The following is a 9,067-nucleotide window of genomic DNA, read 5'->3' as shown; positions in this document are numbered from 1 at the left end:
AGTGAAGAGAGTGCAAGAAAAATACAACAGTGGTGAGTCAGTGGGAAATGCAAGATTTTTGTCATTTCAAAGTTGCCTGGAAATACATAATGTGAAACGAGGAATACATTATGATTTTGAGAATTTCGCGAGAGCCAAGATTTGTGAAATTAAAATGCATGCAAAAATGTTTGCCTACACAATGTGCATTGAATGCCAGTGGCAATTCATGAAAATTCTGTGCAGCGTAAAAAGCCATTGGCTCCAATTTGATTGAGGCCAATTATGCCATTTATTTGGCAAAATAAAACACAAAAACATATAATAGTGGCATTTACAATGAGAGCCAGGCAGCCTTGAAAGCATCTTGTGCTTGTGTTAGGTTGCCTACACATGAAAATACTATATACTTTACAGTAGCAACATATATTGCAACTGATTCTGTGTGAAATCAAGTCGATAAACAAAACACCATCACAATTTCATGCTGCGAATATATCATGTTTTACAATCATTTAGTTTTGGACTGAAGAATTCAATTACCTACCTGTACATATAAAGTATGATTATACTTTATATGTCATCTTTACTTGAGTGATGTCAAATGTCACATGAGCTTAGATGTCTTGGGTACACATCTTAGGCAGTATGTTGCATTTTATAGCTATAAACTCAGTTTTGATAGGTGTTTCTTATATATTTGATGTGGTGTATAGCACCTGCAAACTTCTTGTGCTGCCAAAACTTAATTAAATGCTGATAACTGATATATCCTTTTTTCTTTGATGTAAAATATGAGCAAATGTCTGTTATGTCCAGTTTTGTGGTATTCAAAATTTTTGGGCTTATTCTCTTGCAAATTTATGGCTACATATTTTTTTCCCTATGCCTTTGTTCCTGTCATGCAGGCGAACCAGTAAATTTTGCTGATGTGGGAGATGTCCATGTTCCTGCTTTACTATTGAAAGCATTCTTCAGGGAACTTCCTGAGCCGATCATGACATTTGACCTCTACGATGACATTCTCAAAGTCCATGGTATTGACATGATATTCAAAACTAATAGCACTTTATTTATACCATACACTTAGCTCTCTGTTCTTTTTCTTTCTCTTTGTGCGCGTAATGATCTAATGAAATTATATGAGTCTGAATTATACAAGTCCTCTTTTACTCTAGAGTAGTTGTAAGCTAGGATTCCAAATGTACACTCAGCAAAAAGAAAGTGAACACCTGTACAACTTCGTTTATGGCTAAATGTTAATGTTTTATGTACTATGTGAAAGATTATTTAGTTTAACTGGTAGTTCAATAGAAAGGGAAAGTTTATGCATGTGTGGACGCATTCATTTTTTTCTCTTCCAACGTACAAAAGTAAAAATTGCAAAGATCAATAATTTATCATTCATCAGTGCTCTTCCATATAACAGTGAGAACAAAAGACAAATTCAACACAATAAGAAGCACAAAATTATTTGCAAAAATAAACCTATGATCTCTGTGATGTCTTTGTAGCCCCCAAAGATGAAGAAAGGCTATAAACAATGAAGGATCTTTTGTCAAATCCAAATTCAAATGACATTAGAGAAGAAGCAATATTAAGAACAATGGCAGAAATTTAAAATGTTATTTCAAATTAGGAAAATTGAAAGTAATATTTGGTTCCCGAATTTGCCTCATGAATTCTTAAAGTCTATTTAAGAATGAAATAAAGAAATTCTGTCCATTTTATCACTTTGCGACTTTCTCTGTCATTTAAAGTAGGAGTTGACAGAAAAGTCTTATTGTCCCCTTTAGTTTCCTCACTTTTTTTTTTTTGTTTTAGGATGCAAAGAGATAAAAAGAAGGAAAAATGATTTATGCTATTTCATTTATGTCTCTCATTGTCTTAGATTGATCTTTTGATATCATCGCTATCTTGAAGGGTGTTTGCAAATGAATGTCAAAATGTAAATTTCTGCAATTTTTACCTTTGTGCCTTGGAGGACAAAAACGAATGTGTTCACTCATTCCTAAAGTTTTCTTTTGTATTAACCTACCAAGTTGATAGCCATTTAAGTAACCTTTAATATGGTAAAGGACACAATGACTTCTATCAAAATCTTCTATGAAAAATACAAACTGGAAAAGTGTTTACTTTCCTCCTTTTTGCTGAGTGTATATGCCCTGAAGCTGAAGTGGTGTCAGACATATTTATGGCTTCCGGTCGTTCGTCCTTAAATAAGTAAGTACCATACGGTAATGCTTGTTACCAGGACAAATTGACAATTGATTGAAAGTAGCTGGCTGAAGCATTGCATTTGTCTTTTAGACATTACATATGTACATATGCATGTACAAATATTGCTTAATGGATTTTAGGGTCACACTTTTTTAGGCATCAAGCTACGCTTAAAAGTTTGATGATTTTAATTGCAAAAAATGATCTCAAGATGAAATTTTTGCTGCAATATAATTGAATTTGTAGTCTTAAAAGGGATGGTACAGTTTTGGTTTAGATGGGGCTGCAGGTTTCTGACTTTTTTGTGTGTGTTTGTGAGGTAAACCTCTTATGAAACATGAAAGGACATGTGATTTTTTAGAGGAATTCACAGTTTATTGGAAGAAGATTGGTCTTGAAATGGCTGAGATATCCAAAAAAGTCCTCATAATAACATGTTACAGGCCATGACTTAATTTTGTTAGGATCTCTTTGTTTTACCTTGCTTTGGGACATCTCGGTCATTTCAAAACCAACTTTCATCAAATAGACTTCCAATTCCCCTTAAAAGTGTATGCTCTTTAACATTTCATATAGTGGTTTCTAAATATCTCGCAAATTGTAAAAGCTGAATCCTCACCTCAACCAATACTATTAGGGCATTTTTAGGGTTGAATTTCCCTGTAAAGATCACAGACACATACAATGTAGGTTAAGTCCTGTGATTACGTTCTCTATGTATAGAGTGATAAACTGCATATTTATGTCGTTCAATCCTGGTAAAAGAAAATATGTAAAGTTGATGCAAAAAAGTTCATTGGATTGATGTCACAGAGGTAGTTCAGAGAACTCTGACTGACTTCCGATCTGAAACAGTTTATTGAACACACATACTTCTGGCTGCAATGTACTTGAGAGCGTCTTTCTGTGATTTCACCTGGGCCATAGATCTCCAAGACAACACAGACCGGGCTGCAGCCTGCAGAGTGCTGATTCATGAGAAGTTGCCGGAACAGAACCGCATCATCTTCACTTTTGTCATGAAGCTGCTCAGAGAAGTTAGTCATGTCTGTTGCTATTCGGCGACTGTAGTCAAATGAAACAAATTAACATAGTCCTCCAGCAAAATGGAGGATAACTCGCCTTTTGTTGAGTAAAGTACCCTGTTCTGAATCCAAGCAGAACTCCTACAGATCATAGGACTCCAGTGACAAATGTAGGTCGGATCTAAACACACTTGCAGGGATGCCAGTTTTCCGGCAATAGCTGGAATTACGGCTTTTTCATATTTTGGTGTCCAATTTCCGGCTTCGTGATATTATTTCCGTCTGTGTGGGAAAGCTGGAAAACACGAGAAAGAAACAAAGAAAGAAAGAAAGAAAAACGAAAAAATATGATCATCTAAACTTACGGGACATTCACTTTTACGATTTCCGTAGTATGTTTCGCGTATACTTGGGCATGAGAATATCACAAAACGACTGTCATGCAAAACTAGCGCGATGTTGCTGCTGCTAGCTGGGACATGCAACACGTGCGATGATAGTGATCGAACAGTGTGTGGTGTTTCTATGCGATGTTCTATGTGCGGTCGCGGTGCATGAATCATACTGCGCTCTCGCTATAGCTACAGCGCTGAGACGGTGTGGTGAGTCGATTGAGTCAGCTGAACGAAGCAAAACTACAATATTTTACGGCACTAGGACTTCTTTATTTTTGCTACAAATTCATTTCTCTGGATTAGATTTGAGAGAAGAAGAGCCCTCAGAAATGCTCAGATTGCACCAGAGAGCATTCCTTTTTTGTCTCGCCCACCGGAGGTGAAGGCGAGACTAAGGGATCCAAATGGCGTCCGTCCGTCGTCCGTCGTCCGTCCGTCGTCCGTCCGTCGTCCGTCACAAATGTTAAAGTTTACCTGCAAGACTCTCTTATGATGCATAACTTGGCATCTGTTACAGCAATGGCAGCCACACTTGGGTGATAGAAGCACTAGGGGTATCTTCATGTTATGGTGTTGTCAGAGGTCATGTGATGATGTCAAAGGTCATTTGAGGTCATAAATTAAAGAGTATGTGCAAGACTCTCTTTTCTATGTTAAAGTTTACCTGCAAGACTCTCTTTTGACAAATAACTTCACATAAGTTGCTTGGATTACAACCTAACTTGGGTCATAGATGCACTGGGGGTACCTTCATGTTATGGTGCCGTTGGAGGTCACAGGATAAGGTCAAAGGTCATTTGAGGTCAAACGTTAAAGTTTACTTGCAAGACTCTCTTATCACATGTAACTCGACACATGTTGCTACAATGGCAATCAAACTTGGGTGATGGATGCACTAGGGGTACCTTCATGTTATGGTGCCGTAAGAGGTCACATGATAAGGTCAAAGGTCATTTGAGGTCATACGTTTAAGTTTACTTGCAAGACTCTCTTATCACACGTAACTCAGCACATGTTGCTACAATGGCAATCAAACTTGGGTACAATGCGATTTTGCACCGCGCAAAAACCCACTATTTTTAGAGGGGTATGTTTGAAGCATATTTTCTAAAAACTGGAACGAAGAATTGACATAAGTTGGCTGAATTCGTAATTTCCATGAGTCTGTGAATAAGTGGTGTTATTTTTAGCCGAAATTTCATTCTATGAGTACGGAATTCAAAGCCACAAAGAAAAGCGTCCGGTAATAGGATGTGCCACCCTACAATGTTATTGTATATGCATGTTATATCTATTTGATTGTCCAAGCAGGGCCACCATGAACAACAGTGTTTAACTCACTGATAAAGCCACCATGTGAAAACAAGACGAATAATTACTATAAATAGATAAACATGCGGGCAGTTATGTATCAGACCAACTTTGGGGTTATGTTAAAGAGATGGCACAGTATTGGTGGAGATGGGGATTGGGCTTTTAACTTTTGCAAGGCACCAAGAAATATGAAAAAAATACAAACATGCCATTCCAAAAGGATTGAGAGTTTGTTACATGAAAATTGGTTTTAGAATGGCTGGGACATACGGGTAAAATATCAAAAGAAATTATAAGGCCATCTTATCTTCCCCATTTTGTCCTTTTTACCAACTTTGATGTACCTTTTACTCAGCATTGTACATAATTAAAATGAGTGCATGGCTATGGTATATATGACTGTACATAGGAAATAATTATTATTGTTCTGCACAAAGAAAATCATCTGCAAAGGCAAAGTATATATTAGGTCAGGATACAAATAAAGAAAGATGATGAAAGATGTAGACTTTGAATGAAACGATCATGGTTTTGCATTTTTCGACATCACTGCCTGATTATCAATCCTCCACGTAATATGCCAAGTTTCAGTTCTGGAGATTATGATAAAACTGAATTGTAAGGGAACTCTTATACTTAAAGACTATCCACTAATTTTCAGTTGACAATCATTTATCCCTCGAAGCAGAGGCTGGTAAAAAAATGACGTAATACAATTTTTGTCTTTTGACGTCATGTTGGACGTCACATTGTCGTCATATTTACGTCTTTAGGACAACAGTTTGCACCACTTGACGCCGTTATAAAAAAGAATTCATATATTGACGTCTTAATAAAAAGTCGTTTTGACGTCCCTATGACTAAAACAAGCATTCGGACTGGTAAGACTCACGTCATATTTACGCCTACTTCTTTTTCCTTGTTGTGCAAGACGTCATGGGAACGTCATGTCATACAATAAGACGTCATAGTTTTACGTCTTTTGACGTCGTATTCATTAAGAAATGACATGTTTTTGTACGTCTTTAAGACTGAAAAGCATTCAGACTGGAAATTAGTATGTCACAACGTCTTTTTCGAATCATTACAGACGTCATATTGACGTCATATATTAACATCTTCAAGATAACGTTTTGACGTCTTTTTGGTTAAAATTTGGCGTTTTTATGATGTCTTTATGACCGAAAAAGAAAACATTCAGACTGGTAACAGTTACCGCATATTTAAATCGTTTTTTAAGCCTTGACAGAAACGACTTAAATTGATTGCAAGATTAATGATCTCGGATATTTACAGGTACATACATGATAAGCATAATATGATGAGCATGCAATTGACGTCCTATCCTACTCCTTAAGTCCTATATTTTATATCTACAACTACATCCTATTCCCAGTTACTAGAAAGTTTTACCACTTTTTTATACTTACGGGCAAAATGTTGTAATACTTTACGATACGATCACTCTTTATCAGGCATATCGAAATATGAAAATACGTCTTCGTAACAAAAATTGGAACTTTGAATATCAAACATAGCATAACATAACATGAATAAAGTGTACTGTTTCTAACGCAGTTCAGAGTTGAATCACAGCATATTTTTTTAATGCCTTTTAGCAATTTCCACTAGTTTTCAAATCTTAGATTCTCTCTTATGATATTCATAATCAATAAAGAAACCGATAGAAATTAATTTCAAACTGGAATCACAACTTGGACCAGTAACGGTTAGTTACATGGGCTTAAGTAATGAATAAATGATTATACACGCACGCACACACACACACACACACACATTACGTCATATTATGGTAATCAAAATAAGGATATAAGATTGTCTTTAATACACCATATGAACGTTAAATGGCATATAACGAGTTTACCATTGACGTAAGGGACAAGTCAAATTATGGACCTAAAATTGTAATAAGCAGAAAAAAATAGGACATAAAGAACATTCGTATTCTGGTCTTAAATGTTGTAAATAGATGCAATTGATTGAATATTTCACATAAATCTTACTTCACATTAAGGTTAAGAAAATAACGACAATATTGGTCGTATAAAAATGTCACGTAACGTTTTAAAGTTGTCACGAAATCATGTCGTATGATGATTTTATCAGTTTATGAATATCTTTAGACGTCTTAAAAGCGTTAGTCTGCTATATGGAAACTGACGTAAAAAGCATGTTATGCTACTACGTACTTACAAACATAAATGGAAAAGTATGTCGTAAAAACACGTCTATTCTGATCTTAAATAGACGTAATTGCTTAGATATTTCACGTAAATCTTACTTCAAGTTATGGTCATGAAAAAAAAAAGAAATAACATTTGTCATATAAAGGTGTCATGTTAACGTAATTAAGTTGTAACCTATCTGACGTATGACGATTTTACCATGCAGTTTCTGATCATCATGTAGACGTCCTGAAAACGTTTGTCTACCTTACGGAAACTGACGTAAAAAATACTTGATATGATGGACTTAAAATCGTAAGAAGTGAAAAAATACGACGTAAAAATGCGGATTATTCTGGTTTAATAACAATTCACAATTGTTTAAATATCTACTATAAATCTTACGTCTTATTATGGTCATAAAATAACGAGATAACATTGGTCATCAAAGACGTCATACAAACGTAAAGTTGTCATCTGTATGACGTATGACAATTTACTACTTTATGACCAGGTCATAACATTTCTAAGACTTCAGTCTGCTATATCAGTGTAAATCTTCAATAGTATCAAGCCTATGAATAATAAAAAAGCCTTGTCAACCACATTCGGGAATCATATTCCAATATTAACTAAAGTCATTGTCGGAATCACTCGAACACAATGTTAATTAAGTAAGAAAATCAATGAAATTAGGGTGATTCCAAGTATCTATCATTTCAAAACATGAAAATGATTGCAACCCATCTCTGATACTTAAATTTGTCATGAAGACAGAATAGAAACACACAATGTGAGTTAAGATGTGCTTATGCAATAGTTATGCGAATATTATGCTACTCAATCAAGCATAACATGACAGATTGTGCAAACAATATTGGAATACAGTTTATATCATATCATGCTATATGATTGTATATTGTTGCATTCTTTAAAAAAAATTAGACGAGAAAAAAAGCTCGCTTAAATCTGTTTAAAGAAAGGCAGTGTATGTAACCTGTGCTATAAGAAGTAAGAAACCAAGACTAACACCAGCCAAGCAACAACCCACTACCATTACATTACCTAATCACAGCATACCAGTATCAGCTAAGATGCAGTTTTTTTGAACCTATTATGTAATAGTGCACCCCTGTGAGGAACCAAGAAAACCCTCTAACGAGTGGCACATCAGCATCTAAGTTCACCGTGTTCATTTGCACTTCAGAAACTCATGAGCGAATAAAGATGTACTGAATAATACGTATCTGTGTCCTCTTGTCTTCAATTTATTGCACGACTGTCTCAAACCCATTTAAAACATACCACTCAGTAAATAAAATTTAACATGTCTCAAAGCAGAAGAAGCAAAGAGATTCAATCTTTTCAAAAAAAAAATATACATATCACATACTTGTGCTGTGCGATCTAAAGCCAAGACCATAGCAGATATCAAATTATATGCAGTATACCCTGCCACAGCATAGATGTAATTGCTCTGAACCTATTCTACAAATATGCACTGTTTATGAGCGCGATGGTTCCGAATATCACATGAGCGTGAGAGTTTTGTCATTCTATTCAACGACGCGAAACGGAGTAGAATAGAACGGTTACACTTTGATTGATTGACCGAGAGCATAGAACTCTCCTTTATTTCTTTCCACATTTACAATATATATAATTAAAAAGACTAAATATAAAATATTTCACAACATAATACACAAAGGGATGACATAGGTCATCACATAATAAAGTATAGCAACAAGACAGACTTTTACAAAAGTCTGAATTAAAGAAAACAGGAAGAAGAAGAGAGAAGTGAAGTAAAGTGAAAGAAAAATGTGTCCCGTAAAAGCCTCACGGGCTTGCAGTGATGGGATCACCTGACTATAAGGAGTTGGAAAACACGAAAATAAAAGAAAATGCAACACAGTGTTGGGTAAATTATACAAATGGGGGATCAAGT

The 9,067-nt window shown here is 35.4% G+C and overlaps 1 long non-coding RNA gene across 1 annotated transcript; it reads left to right on the top strand.

Annotated features, from left to right (window-relative positions):
- LOC139714989 (uncharacterized) lies at positions 1–3,224 on the top strand. Its single transcript, XR_011709776.1, has 3 exons — positions 1–32; positions 888–1,016; positions 3,127–3,224. It is a non-coding gene; the product is annotated as an uncharacterized lncRNA (long non-coding RNA).
- Positions 3,225–9,067: the final 5,843 nt, after the last annotated feature.

This window comes from Diadema antillarum, unplaced genomic scaffold (genome assembly GCF_040938485.1).
Source record: "Diadema antillarum isolate AM-2024a unplaced genomic scaffold, OU_Dant_1.0 seq00002602_RagTag, whole genome shotgun sequence".
Lineage (NCBI taxonomy): Eukaryota > Metazoa > Echinodermata > Echinoidea > Diadematoida > Diadematidae > Diadema > Diadema antillarum.
This window is presented reverse-complemented; position numbering and strand designations above follow the sequence as displayed.